The sequence below is a fragment of the Genypterus blacodes genome, unplaced genomic scaffold (genome assembly GCF_046128005.1).
Source record: "Genypterus blacodes isolate CSIRO-AG114 ecotype Tasmania unplaced genomic scaffold, CSIRO-AGI_Gbla_v1 ptg000299l_1, whole genome shotgun sequence".
Taxonomy (NCBI): domain Eukaryota; kingdom Metazoa; phylum Chordata; class Actinopteri; order Ophidiiformes; family Ophidiidae; genus Genypterus; species Genypterus blacodes.
The window spans coordinates 261,351-280,000 of NW_027467090.1; the positions used below are offsets into that span (position 1 = coordinate 261,351).

Genomic DNA, 18,650 nt, shown 5'->3' on the forward strand with positions numbered 1-18,650 from the left:
ACAAGGGGGACCTGCAGCCGAGGGGGATCATTGTGACGGGGGCGTGGAGCTGGCCGTGTCGGCTTAGCTCCTTCTCCAGAGCCTCGTTGCTCAGGAACGGGGGGACGTTTGAAACTACCACTCTTTTAGCGGGGTTAGCTAGAGCCAGGACGGGAGTGAAGACTCCATGAATCTCCACCCCGTGACCCACCACCTGGTCCACCTTCTCCACGCTCTCTAGGAAGATCACCACCGCGTTATTCATGCGTGAGGCGGACTTCACGCTGTCGTAACCCACCAGTGCCCCCACCGCTAAACTACAGTCCTCCACCGTGCAACCAACAACCGGACACAGCTTGTCAAACCCCGCAGTCATGCTAGCTAGCCCCACTTGCTAGCAGACGCAAAACACAAAGCCCCCAACCACCAACAGACTAAAATGAAACAAAGAACAAACACACAGAGAACAAAACAACATTAACATACAGAAAGACGGGTATAGGACAACTTTTTCACGCTCTTTCTTCCACTCAGCTCTTCCACTCACTCACTCACTCCTCTCAGAAGAAGAAGAAGAAGACTGCTGTAAGGAATCACAGGAATGAAAATAAAGACATGGAATAATAAAATAAAAGAATGAGGAATGATTGCAAAAGCTTCAGTTAAGATGAAACAATCTCCTCTTAGTGCGTTTGAAGAGTGAACACAACACTGAGTGATCAGCTGAGTCTGAGTAAAGGAGGGCTCAGTCTCATCTCATCCATCACACCTCTGACCAGCTCGTGAAGTTCTTCTAAACACAGACTGTGTGTGTGTGTGTGTGTGTGTGTGTGTGTATAATCTCCCCCAGAAATAAAACAAATAAAAAACGGCAGAGAGCAAAGTGTCCCGTCTGTCTGGTCTCTTGAAGGAGATCCACACAGAAGGAGACGCTGCCACATTCACCTCCACACTTCTTCCCTTGAGACAGAAGAAGAGTCCTGCTGACCCTCACACACAGAGAGAGGAAGAGGAGGAGGAGGAGGAGGCTGCATCCAGGACCAGAGCTCCTCTTTAAATGAAACCTGAGTTTCCTCTTCATTCCTCTCCAGAGAGAACATCTAAGCTCATTCCTGAGTTAGCAGATTAAAGGATAACACTGAACGCTCCTTAACACTTTAGACTCCTTAAACACATTGTAACCATACTGCCACACATCAGCAGGCTCTTGTTTAATGTCACATTCATTCCCCATGAGCGTCTGCCTGCAGTAAGTGGCTCCTGGCCCCCTGCTGGGCGGCCGCAGCAGCTCCTCCTCTCCTGAGCTGCTCCCTCTCTCCCTGCCTCCCTCCCTCACATTAAATGTTATTCTCATCTGAGCAAATAACTCATGGCTATATTACTGACATTTCCTGTGTTTCACGGAGGCTCACACACACACACACACACACACTTCTCAGTGTTTATCTAGCTGACTTCACTTAGTTAAGGTCAGTGGACCACAATTTATCTTCCTGGGCCGGAAATGAAAGCTTGGTATAAATCACAATCCACTGTAGGAGGGAGGGAGCGCGCACACACACACCCACCCACCCACCCACCCACCCACCCACCCACACACACACACACACACACACACACACACACACACACACACACACACACACACACACACACACACACACACACACACACACACACACACACACACACACACACACACACACACACACACACACACACACACACACACACACACACACAGGATGATCATATCATTAGAGCTGCCATTACATTCTTCATTGGTATAAAGGAATCAAGCTTTAGGAGTCACAGGAAAGGAAAAAAACAGATAGAGTTTAACCCCCAGGATGCTGAAATGATCTGAGGAAAGCTTGGCTTCTATCTGAATTCCTTTCTCTCTCTCTCACCCTGGCAGCCACGTCCTCCTCGTGCCGTCCTCAACCGTCAATCCAGCCTGGTGACGCACCAAACCACAGCTATTGACTGATCTGCAAACACGCCAAGCTGCGTCAGATTACAGTCCAATATATTTATACACCGCTCCGTTAATAAACAGGTAGAGTCTGCAGAGTGCAGAGTGACCCCGGAGAGATGGAGAGATGAGAGCCGCCCGGGTGGAGAGCAGTAATCTGCCCCCGAGTGTGAATTGAAAATCCAAACGCGGTCGTGGCATCATTAACCCTTCTGCACTACACTGACCTGAGATGTTCATTTGATCTCATGGTGCTTCAGCAAGTGTGTGTGTGTGTGTGTGTGTGTGTGTGTGTGTGTGTGTGTGTGTGTGTGTGTGTGTGTGTGTGTGTGTGTGTGTGTGTGTGTGTGTGTGTGTGTGTGTGTGTGTGTGTGTGTATGCGGCTGGTGCTGCCAGGGCGCCTCTTTGATGCACTAATGCAAAATGTCTCCTATGTTTCGTGGAGCGTTTGAGCCAGGATAGAGGTCAGTTAGAGGTCGTCCAACTCTAAAGCTGAGGCAAAAGAGGCTGAGGCGAAGGAGGAGGCGTGCGGCGTGAGGCATGAGGCATGAGGCGTGAGCGACGCAGGGCCGAGTGGAGATGAGGTCACGATGGGAACGCAAACTGAAAAAAGGAAACATTGTTTGTGTGATGAGATCTGCAGGAGAGGATTCCTGCACAGGAAATGAAAAATATCAACTAATATTGCCTTTTTTTCCCACAAACAAAAACCCTCAAATCTGTGAAAACAACAAAGAGAGGAACAGAAATCACAGTTTGAGTCCCACGGAGGTGTGAAAGCCAGAAGAAGCTCCGGTGGAAAAGCGGCGGAGCTTCGGGTGGAACTCTGTGACGGTCGGCGCCGCAGACTTTGATGGAACTCGACTGCAGTTTGGTTGACAAACGTTGTGTATCCGGAGTGCAGGGAGAGTGAAACTCCTCGGTCCATTTAGCCGGCAGCCATCAAGGCTTCATCGCCACACATACCTCATTAAGAAGCATCAAAGAATCCAGACTCACAAAAAGCTCCAGGCTCTTTGTTTGGTCACTGAGCCAAAACTGTGTGGGACGCTTCTGCCCCCGTAAAGCACCTTAGAGAGAGGAAGAGGGGGGATTATGAAGGGTAGGAGGAAGGGATGACAGGAGGAGGAAGAGGAGGAATGTGTGTGTTTGCATTCGTGCACATAGGAACCGGACAGGCAGCAGAAGAAGAAGATGCACTGCAGCTTAGGTGAGGAGAGGAGAGGAGATGAGAGGAGAGCGGTGTGTGTGTGTGTGTGTGTGTGTGTGTGTGTGTGTGTGTGTGTGTGTGTGTGTGTGTGTGTGTGTGTGTGTGTGTGTGTGTGTGTGTGTGTGTGTGTGTGTGTGTGTGTGTGTGTGTGTGTGGGCAGAGTGATGGTTTTGGCCTTTCATCTCCCTCTTGCCATCATTGGTCATCAGAGATGCGAGAACGCCGTTTCCCCGAACGCCGCCGAGCTCCATTCCAGCCCAATTTAACTTAAGAAGCAGACGCAGAGGAATGCCAGAGTAAGAGACGGCCATGTTGCCGTGTCCCAAAAGGAGGAAAACAAGGATTATTCATGCACAAAGGAATCCTGCTGCATTGTTCCAGCGCCAGCATCAACACAGAGATGGAGTCGGTGCTCCAGTAAAGATAAACCTTTATCATCGTGCAAGGTGAGAACGGTTCAGAGTGTCCATCCCGTCCTTCTGTGCAGGCAGGGAAATGTGGAAAATCCAGGCTAATGGGCAACAACATAGAGAAGGAGGAGCTTAACTCTCTGTATACGTCTCCCACAAACAAGCGCACCCCTACACCAGGCTTCTCAAACATCAGTGGGAGCGGCAGGGTCACTCTCTATATGTTTGTGTCCGGGGTTTGTTTGTGTATGGAGGGAATCTCCCAGAGTCGCTGGCACATAGCATGGATGTTGTGGAAGCTTTATCTTTAGGAAGCATGGGAACAACATCTCTGGGACGTTTGTGTAGCTTCTCGCCAGTTATTTGTCCAAGTTTGACCTTTGGGTTCTGCACAAACACTGAGGCAGAGAGGACACAGTGAGACATGAGCAACCCCGGGCTGATCTGAGCCGGAACTAACGCCATACCGGATTCAAACAAACATGGAGGAAAGAGACGATTAGTCATATTAATGAAACTAGCTCGTGTTCATTTCAGAAGCATCCTGAAGTTGAAAACAGACGCGTCGACGCCGAGGGGACGAGTCAGAGCGTCCGAGTCCAGCTGTGGATTTATTTGGACCGTGTAGCCGCGCACGCTGAGCCGGGGTAAACAGGTATCCGCCGCTTGTCGTAAGTGAAGGTTGAAGCGGCGGCGACGGCTGAAGGGCTTTTACCAATTATACAGGCTGTGTCTCTGCACGGCTGCGTGACTGAGGGGCGAGGGAGCAGCTGAGCCTCCGCCACACAAGGTGACAAATGGAGACGCACGCACCAGTGAAGCACTTTTATTAGAAAAATCTTCCTCCTCGACACGGCGGAGGCAAGAGAGAGAGCAAACCATTTAGTAAACTCTGCTGCTGGAGACAGAAGCGAGGACAAAGTTAGTGAATGCCGGCGCCCTGCCAGGTGGCATTAAACGCAGCGCCGATCTTTGAAAGTTGCTTGGACACCACCGGCAACAGCGACTTTAAAAACACACTCCCTGATTGCGTTAGGTCGCCGCCCGACGGCTGCCTTGAAATCGCTAACACCGTTCACACCTGAGCTTCAAAAACACGGAGGAAATTGCCGGATGAAGGAGCGCCGCTTCAGGACGTCCGTCTGCAAGTCTGCCGCCCACCATCTGAGTCCATCAGTCACGCTTTCTTATCAACACTTCAGATAAACGCCCACGACCCATGATGCATTTGTTTCACACGCAGCCACAGTGTCCAGTGGGACGATGATGAAAGCCTCTAATAATAACTCTTTGTTATCCAGTGATCAGACAACAACAACAACAACAACAACAACAAGGCTCTGCTTACAGGGATCTGATCTGAAAACGATAAAGATAACTGTACTCTTTAGAATCATCAGAGACAGTTTGTCTGTGTTTCAATATTAATTTTCAAACTAATTCACATCTACTCTCCTTTACTGCTTCACTGCCATGCACACTGAATGAAAACAAGCAATTGAGGGCACTATCTCTTTCTAAGGTCTACTCCTCGGTCGACTTAAGTTGATCAAACATCGTCTTTCAAAGTTTATCCAGGAACACAATGTGATACAATCAAATCCTAAACAACATGCGTCACAGCGTCACAGAGCCAATCAAGCTCAACCTCATCCACAGTGGAACAAACAGAAAGTCTCCGGCTCCTTTGTTCTCTCTCTCCGCTCTGCTGGATCAAGAGTTAACTCTGCTCAGGATGACTGTGGTCTGCGAGTGACAGCAGTGAATTAATGCTTCATTATGCCCAGTGTAAGCAAACAGCCAGCGTGTGATGGAGGAAAATGGATTTGCACACATCCATGCCAGCCATAACATCACTACCAAAATACTCAATAACACAGGGACATCCATCCTGATCCATTTCAAGAGCTGCTTTGTGAAAACACAGGAGTGAAAAGGAAGAAAGTCAAATGCAGTGTACAGATGTGCAGGGAAGGGCAAAGAAAGATTTGGTAAAAAAATGAAAGCGAGGTCGTCAGGTCTCCGTTTCTATGATACCTTATTCAGAATGTGACGCATCGCTCGCTCGGCCTGGGGCGGCCAGAGGAATGAATTTTCCATTTTCTTTTACTCAAGCTAGACACTTGAGTTTACACAAGATACTCCCTCCACAAGTTCAGGTGAGGAAGACCGAGCAGAGGAGTCAAGGATTCATTTACAAGTGAGAACAAAAGCACATTGGGTGGTAAAGAGCAGGTGAAGTCCACAGATCTGACCCAGATCAGAGCCAGATCAGGTCAGAGCCAGATCAGACCCAGATCAGGTCAGAGACAGATCAGACCCAGATCAGGTCAGAGCCAGATCAGGTCAGAGCCAGATCAGACCCAGATCAGAGCCTCTCCTGGTCTGTGAGGGCCTTCACACACACACAGTTGGACCGTGCAGCTCCGAGCTCCCGTCCCGCTGAGCTTCACATACGGTGAAGATAATGAAGATGAGGAGAGTCGGCCTCTTCATCGCCACACCAACCACAGAAGCAGAGCAGAGAATGAAGGAGATTGTTTTTCTGTGACGCATTCAATCAAATCCGATCCACAGGGAATGAGGCCTGCACGTCTGTCTGTCTGTCTGTCTACCTGTCTGTCTACCCGTCTGTCTCTGCAACAGCAAATAAAGCGGTGGATGCTTGATTGGTAATTAGATGCAGCCGCCAGCCTCCAACTAAAAGCTAAACCACGACCGACGCCACAGTCTTGGTGGGTTTGGAGCAATCCTGTATGTTTGCTCTGTAGACTTCCACCCTGCAGTGAGTGAAGCCTGGCAGAGAGCCGACCCTGCAGGAGCTGAAGTGGTTGATGAAATAGAGTTCTGATGATTCAAAGTGTGGTGCTGAATAAAAGAATGTTCCCCAGGTTCCTGTAAATGTTCCTGAGCTGCTGGAAATGTTCCTGCGGTGTAAAAGACCAATGAGGATTTAGCAGAAAATCACAGATTAGAATGTTCCCTCTTTGGTTTCTATTTTAGGGAGAATTGTTGAATTTAGGAAATGTTGACGTAGACAAAATGCTCTGTTCCTGTCCTGATGCACGGTGGTTTGTGATGGACGATGATCCTCTGGCTCCTGACAGGACGTATGAGCAGGTTAAACTCGGGCCGGCTCATCTTGTAGACGTACAGAGAGACATCTGCATACGTCACCCTGATGGATGAGGAGAGAGCAGAGAGATGATGACCTCGCTGTTTGGACAAGCCAGGTCAGATCACGTTCACTGAGTGACAGAAACACACCTGTACACACTCGCTTATGTTAGTCAATAAGAAGTGCAACATGTCCCCTTTAACGCTGGAGTGTGTGTGTGTGTGTGTGTGTGTGTGAATATCCAAGAGAGAGAAAGGAGAGGAGAGGAGGAACGCTCCGAGTCCGTCTGCTGCTGCTTCTCAGTGACTCTGCATACGTTCTCCACCAGAGGAATCCGATCAGAATGCTAATGTAAGATAGCTGCAGTGCATAGAGAGAGATGACAGATTCCTCTTTTCATTCCCTTATAATCCTCCGACTCAAGTTACGACCAGCCCAATTGATTTTCTTTGAAGCAGGCAGAGGTCCAGAGAGCGCAGAAGTCACGGCAAGAGCAAATCAAATACGGGGGGGAAGTAGGAGAGGGGGGAGGGGCTTAATGTACTCCCAAAAAACAGCTCAGTCACTTTGTAAACAGACAATAAACTTTAATACTGGCTGGGAACACAACCTGCATGTGTTCTCATCATCGTTGTTCAGTCATCTTCCTTGTCTTGACTGATCTGCTCTGCCAACTGTGATTGGAAGGAGAACACAAACAAACCTTACAAAGAATAAACTAGTTTTACTCTGCTAATTACAAAGCTTTCAGCTGAGATTGTGCCAGGTTTCTCACGCGTTGCCATTTGATTTCCTCTGAACCGTGAGAGAAAGGGAAATTGATTTTCATTCAAGCGCCCAGTCAAAATAAGAGTGGAGAGAAAATTGTTTGGTTTGAGGCTTTCAGAGCGCCGCCATTAGCACAGGCAGAGGAAGTGAGGGACGATTTCGATTTCTACATCGACAGGACGGTCGGACAAACTGAGAAGGAGCACGCCTCAGCACGCCTCAGCACGCCTCAGCACGCCGCTGCTGCCACAGCTTCCACAGGCATCAAACTATAATCCTGCTTAAATCAGCACATCCTGTATACGTCACACTGTATGTGAAGCATTGACCAAAACACACACACACACACACACCTGGAACACCTGAGCTGCCTGGAAACACCGTTCTGATCCTTGAATGACCCTCTGACAGTCAGAGGTGACACTCAGAGAGAATTAGCATCACGTGGCGTCTCTCTTCCTCATCCGTCTCCCTTCCTTGTTGACGTCATTACGTCTCTGTGATTGAAGGATTTCACACAAAAGCCAGCGGTGATCTGTTCTACAAAATTGCCAACAACTAGACATCGACCCCAACGTTTCCTTTCCTCACATGAGCAACAGCGAGTGCTTGAAAAGGAGAAGTCGGAACCCAAACACCTGTTTGGTAACAATGTAAATAAGCCGGGACACATCCTGATTATGATGTATGAAGAGCAAAGTGCCGCTCTCAGACTCGCTGCCAAAGCCGTGGAGGGATCATTACCCGACGCAGGAAATGAGTCAGACCAGCTCTCACTCCTCGTCTGAAGAACGATCTGTCATTGTGATTTCATGACGTCACCTTAAATCCTGATATCCCATATACAAATAATGAAGATCAGAGCGGTGACTTTGAGACCACAGGGTGCCTCTGCTCCCCTGGGGGCTCTGGATCAAGCAGTAAGTGAGTGATGTAAGGATAAGAGCTTAAGGGAAATGAGGCAGACGACTGTAAACCCCGAGCATTCCTGCTTATCGCTACTGGAAGAAAGGAAGAGATTTAATGAGATTAATTTAAAGAGATTAAGAGGGACTAATCTGGATAAAAGGGTGGTTAAATAAACACGAGCGGCAGAGAGGACGGAACAAAGACGGGGCGGAATCGCTTCAGAGGAGGAGAAGAGAAAACTAGGAGCTAACTCAGGGTCATCAACAACATGTGGTTCCTTCAATGAAACATCATCAGGAGTGTGCGTGTGTGTGTGTGTGTGTGTGTGTGTGTGTGTGTGTGTGTGTGTGTGTGTGTGTGTGTGTGTGTGTGTGTGTGTGTGTGTGTGTGTGTGTGTGTGTGTGTGTGTGTGTGTGTGTGTGTGTGTGTGTGTGTGTGTGAGCAGAAAGGAGCAGCAGTAATTTCCTCTCCCTGCTCCCAGCACTTTGTAATCACTTCAACCCCAGACGCTCCCTGATTTTCTGTCTGCCGCCGCCTCTCTCTCTCGCTCTCTCGCTCTCTCTCGCTCTCTCGTTCTCGTTGTGCACACAGGCCGAAGCACAAAAAGGCTTCAGCCCGATTGGTTTGGGTCTGCAGCGATGTGTGGTCAGATTAATTATTGACCCCCCCCCCGTTGTGCCTAATGACAACACACACAAGGTTATGTGGCTGTTCATCCCTCCTCCTGCTGTTTGGAGGCTAAAGTGTCCAAATCTCACACGAAATCTGTTTTCTGAGCTTGAGGGGCCTGACTCAGTACAGCTTTAGTGGTTTTACAGGCAGACATTTCGGTCAAAAATGAGTTAAGCCCATAAACCCAGTGAAGATACTTTATTACCTCGTAGGGTTACTGTTTGTATTTTTATGAAAGATCTCAAAGTAAGAGTTCAGCAAAGGGCAGAGCCAAAAAGCCCTGGATCCAGACTCTCTCCTGCTGATCAGTGTTTGTCCCTGCTCCGTCCTTCCTGTCTCCACCAGTGTTTGTCCCTGCATGAGGACAGAGTCCATCCTGTCCTTTGTCCTTGATTTAAATGTACCTGCTCTTATTCAAACAGCAGGAATCTAGACGGTATAAATCATATAAAGTTATATTCCACCGCTGTATTTGCATGTTTATATTGTACAGCTAACTAACTATAGCTCAACTGTTGTGTGTTGCCTTAACATGCAATAAATATGTCCAGCTGGCCTTCTGATTACATTTCATAGAAACACAGAAGCTGCCCAGCCAATAAACAGTTACTAGGGTTTTAACTCTGCCAAAAACCTTGAACGTGGAGTCGTGCCAAGCCATTCCAGCCATCATCTCTGTGCTCCTGGCTCTGCTCTTCATCCCCCGAACTGAAGACAGGACTGAAGGAACTGTACATGGACCGTCTGAGCCTCCACCTAATCTCTCCCCTTCTGTCCTCATCGCCCCCCGGGGGCCGAGGAGCCGAGGCCGGTAAATATGTCAACAACTTTCCTTCCACAAAGCGGTTTGATAAGACGGCTGCCCCCCCCCCCGCCCGCTCACATTAGTGTGCCGATAAGGATGAAGACACAACAGCCGAGCGATGAGCTGTAGATTATTGGATGGTGCTAATCAGTGGCGTCGATCCCGGGGGAAGCGTTAACGCGAATCCAATAGGTCCAACAAAACACGGAAGAGCGCACCGAGCTAGCCGGGGAAATCTAATGGTCGCGTTTATGACGGGGGCGATGTCGCTCTGCAGACACAGACAAGGCGACTGCTCTCTGTTAAGTCTCTGTGCCGAACGCTGCTGTCCACTAGCTTTAACTCCTGAGCTGCTGTTTACTTCAGCACTTCAATAAGCACCGACTAGCCGGCTCTTTTCATTAGGCTAAGTGTTAGCGCATTGAGCCAGAATGGGGTGGATACTGCCAGATTTAAGGTGGTGGCACTTCTCACATGGTTTCCTGTGCAGTTTGCAGTATTAAGTGGGGACAAAACTCAAACGGGACACATCGACTTAACGGCACAGTAAATCCAATACGTAACAATCAACGTCTGTTATCCATTTGATCCCTGACAGATGCAGGGTTTCAGTAAATTAGTCTTTAACAAACAAAGTCGTGCATGAATCGGCCTGCAGAGATAATTGCAGGTGATAAATCCCTAAAACGTCATTTCCCATTTGGACGAGGAGCTGAGAAGCTTGAGTGATGTCTCTGTTGTGATCGGGCTGTTTGTCTGCTGCTTATCATTATGAAACGCCTCAAATTCCCATCTGAATGCTCTGTGCTGGCGTCGGCCCTCTCAGCTGTCTGTGAGGGAGATACTGCGCCGTAAAAGAGCCAGGATGAAGCACCGAGCCAGACAATGATTAGGAACGCACTGACAGGAGAGCAAATTGGAATCAAAATATTTGCACGGACCTTTTGTTTGCTTCCGATGCACTCCGATGTAAATGTCACCAGAAAATGTGAATTACGGGCCGGAGGGCTACAGGGCTACAGGTCACGCTGGCTCACATTCATTTCCCTCAACAAAGTGAAGCCCGAGGCGTCGCTCCGTAGCTCGGCTTTTGTCTGGTACAACTTCTACAACACCCCTGTCTCTGCCTCTGTCTCCGTCTTTCCCAAATGTCAATCAATGTGAGGGAGGAAGGGATTCAAAGACAGGTGCTGGATTGAACTTGGAGGTAAAAATGTTCTGAAATGCCACTCAGACTGCTGCTCTGAGGCAAAAAGCTGGGAAAGGGAAATGTGAAGCCTGCTTGTTCCCTTGACTTTACTTTGAACACAAAGTTTGTTATGGCATTTTGACATTTAGTGGGTCTAGAGTCTAGACGGACACAAGAGGAAACCTTCAAGAAAACCTCCAATGGTGTAAAGATGGATTCACATGAGACGAGTGTGTTTACTGAGACACAGTAAGGGAACACGCTGAGACAAACGCAACGTCTCTGCGGCCAGAATCTGACATCCAAAGCATCGACTCCGCTTCATTAACTCTCATTTTCAAAACATTAGCAGAAACATAAACAACAGACCAAAGAAGGAGCCTGAACCTCAGAGCCGTCCATAAGAAGAAACCACCAGGGATCTGAGGGTTCACTTTGGGTTTTCCTTAAAATAAGATGTGATAGTGTTTGACATAAAAGTGCTATGGAGTGGAGGGGGGCGTGGCTTCAAAGGCTTAGGGCCCCAAAAATGTGTTGTTTAGAGTCGGAGAGCCTCTGGGACATTTTCAAGGTTTTCAACAGATTTTAAAGAACGGATTTGGTCGTTTCCAAGGATTCCAAAACGTCCCAAATCCCAAATGTTTATCAAGAACTATCAAGAACTATCAGCAGGCTGTTCAATACATCTATGATGATGAAAATGAAGCGGCGTTCCCAGGCCAACGTGCCAAACATTCCCTGCTAGAATCCAAAGAAGAATGATGACTGATGAGGGATTCTTTATGACAGCCACCTAATCACACTCATGCCTGCAATCTAAGTTCACTTTCTGGATGATTAGACCGCAGACACTTTCAGTTGAGCTTTAAATCCGGCTGCTCTTGTTGTGGCACAACCAAAACACAATTCATTTATCATCCTAATCCTTTGAATGGAGAGGTACCTGTGTGAGTCTGCCACTCTGCGGCTCAGGCAGGCAGATGACAGATTTAAAGTGCTGTTTTAAGGTTGAGAGGGTTTACTGGTTTGTTTCTAATCTAAGTGTTTTCCAAATTTCAGTTTTCAATATCAGATTTTTAGTGTCTGGCTTTTTCTGTCTAGTATTGATTTTCTGCAGCCTGAAACTCGACACAAGCACACACAACTCAGCGTGCCAAAGAGCTCCCGGTAAGAAACAACAGGCATGTGAGATGCGTGTAGTTTCCAACATGCTAGTGTTGCCTGGCCCGGAGGCAGACGGACGCAGGAAAACGAGTGGAGGATTTCCTGTCGACTTGCTGCGTGAAGTAAATGGTGATCCACCGTGTTTACAGTGACAGAGGAATGTTTCATCAGCACAGAAACGCCTCAGCTTGTTGTTCACAGTGGCAGGAGTGAGTGAGTGAGTGAGTGAGTGAGTGAGTGAGTGAGAGAGAGAGAGAGAGGGAGGAAATGTGAGGAAACGTCTGGGCTCTTTTCCCTCCAGCTCTCACTGTGCACCGTTTATATTCAACCAGGATGTGTGAAGGCACCATGCAGTAACCCAGGCTCAGGTATGTGACGCTGACATTTCACATGATTTACATACAAGCTCCAATTTTTTATACTGGACTACCGACGCAGCAAAGGAGTGTTCCAATCCTCTAACAGTTAGAGCTAAGGCTGTAATGGATTCAGATTCCATTTGCATACAAGAAGTAAATATGCACTTTTTTTCTCTTGAACTAACAGCAGATGCTTGTGTGTCTGCGACAACATCTGTCAGGAGAAATTGGTACTACGGACTACAAAGCCTTCTGGAAAGGAGGCTGCTCATTCTGTTCTCACCGTGGTGCAAAGCTCCCACCAGGTGTTTGAAGCAAACCTGCCTGGATGCAAGCTATTCCCACATCTTAATAATAGCCTCACTTAAGCCCGTTAGGCAGCGCGTAGCCGCTCGCTCACAGAATGAGGGATTTATGAGGGTCCTACGCTTTGAAACTCGATCAAATGTCCTGCCGACAGACGGAGGGACGGAGGGACAGACGGACATTAGTGTGACTCAGCAGCCAAGGATCCTGACCCAAACACTGTGTGGAGCTTAAATGTCAAAGAAGACGTCTTCCTCACGGCTGCCAGTCAAAAAGGAATGGAGAAAGACGTTGAAAGGATCTTTGAAGAATCAATGTCACACCAAGTCAAGGCTCCTCTGGAAAAATACTACAAATAAACTCTAAAGAGATGTTGTGTTGTTGTGTTGATGAATAAGAGATGTGAAGAGGCCTCGCCGTCTTCTTCAACCTGACACATGAAAACGCTTCACTCTCAGTTTTAGATTCCAAAGTGTCTCATCTCTCTTTCCTCCCTGATGTCTGAACGGGAACACAAATAAAAAATACATGCTGGGGTTTGTGATTCATTCCTCTAACGTTTCTTTGTTCTTCCTTTATTATTCTCTTCATTTAAGGGAGGAATCACTGCTTACAGAACATGGAGCTGGAGCTGGAAGTGTTGTTAGGACCATTAGCTGTGTGTGCATTATAGAACCGGAGCTTATAGAATGTGTCGAGAGGCTAATTGCCGTCTCATTAACCCATGAAAGTTGCAGAGACTGTTGCCTTTGAAATGATCATTGTGACAAACCAACGAGGCTCAAGTAGAGAACAGCAGCATCACAACACAAAGAGAGAGATAATGGAAGTAAACGCAGGAATATTCTCTGGTCACATTCAGACTCAGACTCGGAGGGGGGATGAACGAGTTTGTGGCGGTGAGATGAAGGAAATGTTTATTGCGGTCTCATTTGCAAAGCAATCTTTTCTACAATCAATACTCAGTGCAACTACATTAACTCAGAATAATAAACAAGCCAGCAGTGACCGCAGTGTTAACCAGAGCTCTGTATCACATCCTGCACACTGAGGGTTCGTGCCCTTCCCTCATCATCCAGACGTCCCTCTCCTTTTCCCCTGAACCCTCAGCTCTCGCTCGCTTCCTGTCAGGCGCTCCATTTTATTTATTAACAGCCGACAGACAGCAGACGTGAAAACGCTCAGACACACAACGAGCTACGAAGCAGAATCCCCTCAGGTGAAGCTAACCTAGTCAAGAGAGGAGGAGAGAAAGAGAAGGAGACAGAAGGAAAGAGGGAGCGAGGGGAAGAAGAAGAAGAAGAAGAAGAAGAAGGAGAACCAGTTAGAGAGAAATCGTTAAAAGGTAAACAGCAGAAGGAGAGAATAGACTGTGTGCACGCTGGATGAATGTGAAATGTAGGAACACAGAGGCATGGCAGCGCCGCTGGCTGCGTCCCGGCTGCCAGATCCGCCCCCAAAGAGCGAGCCGAGCGTTTACACTGGCATGACAAACAGCGCTGACCTCTGCTCCGCCTCTATAAATCCTCCCATCCCGCCTCAATATCTAACCTCACTTACGGCGTATTGATCTGTGCACGCGTGTGTGTGTGTGTGTGTGTGTGTGTGTGTGTGTGTGTGTGAGGCGCTGTGTGCAGAACATACGCAATATCCTAAGGTAAACACGGAGCGGCGTTGTAACAGAAGCGAGCGCCTTATTGCCGTCCCGAAGCGGCGGTGGCAGTTAAACGTCTGACATCCTCTAAAGGTCAGAGAGCGATGAGCGGCCACTTAACAAACATGTGGTGTGAGTCATCAAACATATAGACACAATATGACACCAGAACATCAAACACACAACAGGCCTGTTTGCTATTAGGACGTTCTAATTACAGCCCTTTAACAAATCAGCATGAATAGATTTGTACACAACACACACACACACACACACACACACACACACACACACACACACACACACACACACACACACACACACACACACACACACACACACACACACACACACACACACACACACACACACACACACACACACACACACACACACACACACGACGTGTAAGACAAAGCAGCGTACGGAGCAACGAGAGTCTGTCATCGCTCGACCAGGAGAGGAGAGGAGAGAGAGGCTGAGCAGGCTGCAGAGAGACAGAGACACACACACACACACACTCACACACAGGGGAGACAGTGAGGGAAGGAGGGGCGTGAACTCTGACTGACAGCTGTCCATCAGAGCACAAACTCTCTACTCGGGAATAAGAGGCCACAATGAAGAGCAACCACCCAAAAAAGAACCAACCACAGAGAGGCTATGACAGCAGGATCAACTCCTACAGTCAGGAAGCATTGTTTACCATGCAGATCCAGATCCAGATCCAGATCCAGACCCAGCAGACTCATATTCAGGATGTAAACACATGTTGGTGTCGCCTGTTCAGCCTCAAACAACTTTGCTTCTACTTTCTAGAATGGAATCGCAGATCGTCCATCTATAGTTGATTCATGTTGACGGATCAGATTCTGTCACCAATGACTGAATAGTTCCAGGGATCATGACCTCCTCAGACATCCTGTCCAGAGTCTCCTCCTCCTCCTACTCCTCCTCCTCTCTCATTAGGATGATGTCGCCTCCTCTCCAGCACGGAGGCCCATTGTGCTGCGACACATTCAAAGGCAACTGCGGCAAATTCATATTGTCACATTAATAATTGAACTGTGATGGAAAAGTTGGAGGGTGTGTGTGTGTGTGTGTGTGTGTGTGTGTGTGTGTGTGTGTGTGTGTGTGTGTGTGTGTGTGTGTGTGTGTGTGTGTGCGCCATCTAAAGATAGAGCGAGATCTGCTCCGCTCGGCTCTGTGTGGCTGTGAAAGTGGATTAAACAGGCTTTAACATCACCACCTGCTCTAATGAAACCCAGCGGGGGAGTTAGCTGGTGTGTTTGTCCAGCTGACTCCTGTAAAGTAGCCTTCACTGTCTCCTGTCTCCTGTCTCCTGATCTAAAAGTGTCCCTGAGGGGCCGGACGCCCTCCGTCTCCTTCCACCCCGGGGCTCTGCTGCTGCTGGATCTCTGTTTCATCTAACTCGTTGTTTTCTCCTTCATTCAGGGGCCAAACTGAGCTGAACGGTGCAGACGTGTTGATGAAGAGCGACACTGTGGGCCGTCTTTGTCTTCAGAACAATGAGAAGAAGGAGGAGGAGGGAAGGACGACGCCAGAACCCACGAAGAACAACAGAGACGTGGGACCAACGAAAGCCTGACATCCTCCTTTCAGCTTCTCTCTCTCTCTCTCACACACACACACACACACACACAGAGAGTCATAACAGGGATCAATAAGGTGTAGTATCACAGAGCCGTACATCAAAGGAGAAATCTACCAGAGATATCAGTCAGACAGTATTAACCCCCGCCTGCTCCATACATCAGGAGATGAAGGTGTCAGTCAGTCAGTCAGTCAGTCAGTCAGTCAGTCAGTCAGTCAGTCAGTCAGTCAGTCAGTCAGTCAGTCAGTCAGTCAGTCAGTCAGTCAGTCAGTCACAGTCTCTCTCTCTCTCTCTCTCTCTCTCTCTCTCTCTCTCTCTCTCTCTCTCTCTCTCTCTCTCTCTCTCTCTCTCTCTCTCTCTCTCTCTCTCTCTCTCTCTCTCTCTCTCTCTCTCTCTCTCTCTCCTCTCTCTCTCTCTCTCTCTCTCTCTCTCTCTCTCTCTCTCCACAGCAGCCAGTGGAAAGTCCTAATCATCCAAACACATTCCTGCTCCACCTTTCACAGAGCGGCGGCGGCGGCGGCAGCGTAGAGCTACGTGCATCCACCAACTGGAGCGCTCTTGTTCCCAAACAGAGGCTGTGTTGATATGATGATATGAAACACATGGGTGTGTTGATAGGTTCAACATATTAAAGAGCTGAGGTTCAGAGATGAGAAGCACGACGGAGGAAACCTGGAGATTCGTGCTCGGCTCTGAGACACACCACACACACACACACACACACACACACACACACACACACACACACACACAGCTCCTGTGATGAACAACCGCAGCTGCCCGAGTCGAGGGAAAGTATTTGCACCGTGGCACAGATGCCATTGGCTCTGCTCTTCCTCATGATGCAGCTCCATGTCACAGCACCTCCAGGTCACTGAGAGGCAACATCCCTGCACAGCTCCATCTACGGACTTATACACAAATAAACAGCAAATAAGAGCAAACTGATCAAAGCTCTCCACTCTCCATGTAAGGACTCCACTCACACTCTCACACACCTTATTGACACACACACTAGACTCGGATCAAAGCGCCGCAGCTCCGCGCTTTACGCCAGCGTCTTCCTCCTATCTGGAACTTTCCAATCAGAGACACGGACGCGTCTCCGGCTGCTACTGATGAACTTCAGCAGCATCACCGCGGCGCAGAGCGCAGAGGGGCCGGGCAGGCAGGGAGGGATGCTGAGCCGAGGGGACAGAACCGAGCAGGAGACACTTGTGCGTCCGACTCAGACACAGACACACACACACACACACACACACTCACGCGTTTAACCCAAGCCACAGCGCCAACACACTCCTCTGTGCGCTTTGGAGACGTGGACGCGTAAACCAGTGTTCCAGTTTTTGTCTCCAACTTCCAGTGCAGTTCAAACACTTCAAAGCAAACAAGCAGTGACAGTTACGTTCACACACACACACACACACACACACACACACACACACACATGTTCACGCACCTCATGATGAGCAGCGATGCGCAGCACAAAGCGGGAGGTGAGCGCGGACACGTGGACGGGAATAACCGGGAAATCCAGTGAAACGTATCACGGCTCCATGCTCGGTACGGTGTCAGCAGCAGCGGTCCGGTTCCGTTCGGTCCGGTTCGGTTCGGTCACAGTTGAAGCGTTAATGGTGCGCAGATAACGAGGCGCGCCGCCCGTCTGCTGTCACCGACCGGCAGATTGGACGCCGACGTTCCGTTTAGCCACAGCGGGATCTCCAAGGGGCGCACCGGAGAGACGGCGCGTCCTGATTGGCCGGAGGGGCGGTGACGCACAGGCAGGTGGCACAGCCGGCAAATAAGAAGTCCCGATTCATTCATTCATCTGGTAACACACACACGGAGAAGCGTGAGGAGCTGAGACACACACGCATACACACACACACACGCACAGACACACACGCACGCACACACACACACACACACACACAGGGAGGAGAAGCCCCAAAGTGCTGCTACTGCCTCCTGCTCACACACACCACTCATCTGACACACACACTCACACACACACACACACACACACACACACACACACACACACACACACACACACTATAATTACTGCAGTTTAAAATCTGTGAGAAATGGATGCCAGAGGTTAAAACAGCCAGAGGCCCGTCAACATTAAAGGCTTTTTAAAAACATGTTTTCAACACGTCTGGCTGTGAGGAAGAGGAGGGAGAGGAGGAAGGGCAGAAAGTGTGTGAGCAGAAATGTTACGCTGAACTAGAGAACTGAAACGTCAGGAGGTGAAGTTCTGTTCTGATCTAAGTGTGAACTTGTCTTGACGCTCAATTCACAAAAGTACAATCAAATATTTTCCTAATTTCTCCTGAACACAAATCAGGAGTGAGAGGGGATCCAGGGAGGAAATGAGCCTCCCAGCTTCCTGCTTCTCTCCTCCCCTCTCCTATAGGAACACAGACCTGCCCTCTTCCTCCTCTTCCTCCTCTTCCTCACCTACCTCCATCTTATCTGACACCATATGTGTTCTTTCCCATCGGCCCCTGTCTG

At 48.8% G+C, this 18,650-nt stretch overlaps 1 protein-coding gene across 2 annotated transcripts in view; it reads right to left on the reverse strand.

Annotated features, from left to right (window-relative positions):
* chrm3a (cholinergic receptor, muscarinic 3a) overlaps positions 1-17,795 on the reverse strand; it is a 69,399-nt gene extending 51,604 nt beyond the window's left edge. For both annotated transcript variants that reach the window (XM_076137186.1, XM_076137185.1), the window contains exon 1: positions 17,593-17,795. The gene's annotated coding sequence lies outside the window, so the exon portion shown is untranslated. The remainder of the gene's footprint in view (positions 1-17,592) is intronic.
* Positions 17,796-18,650: the final 855 nt, after the last annotated feature.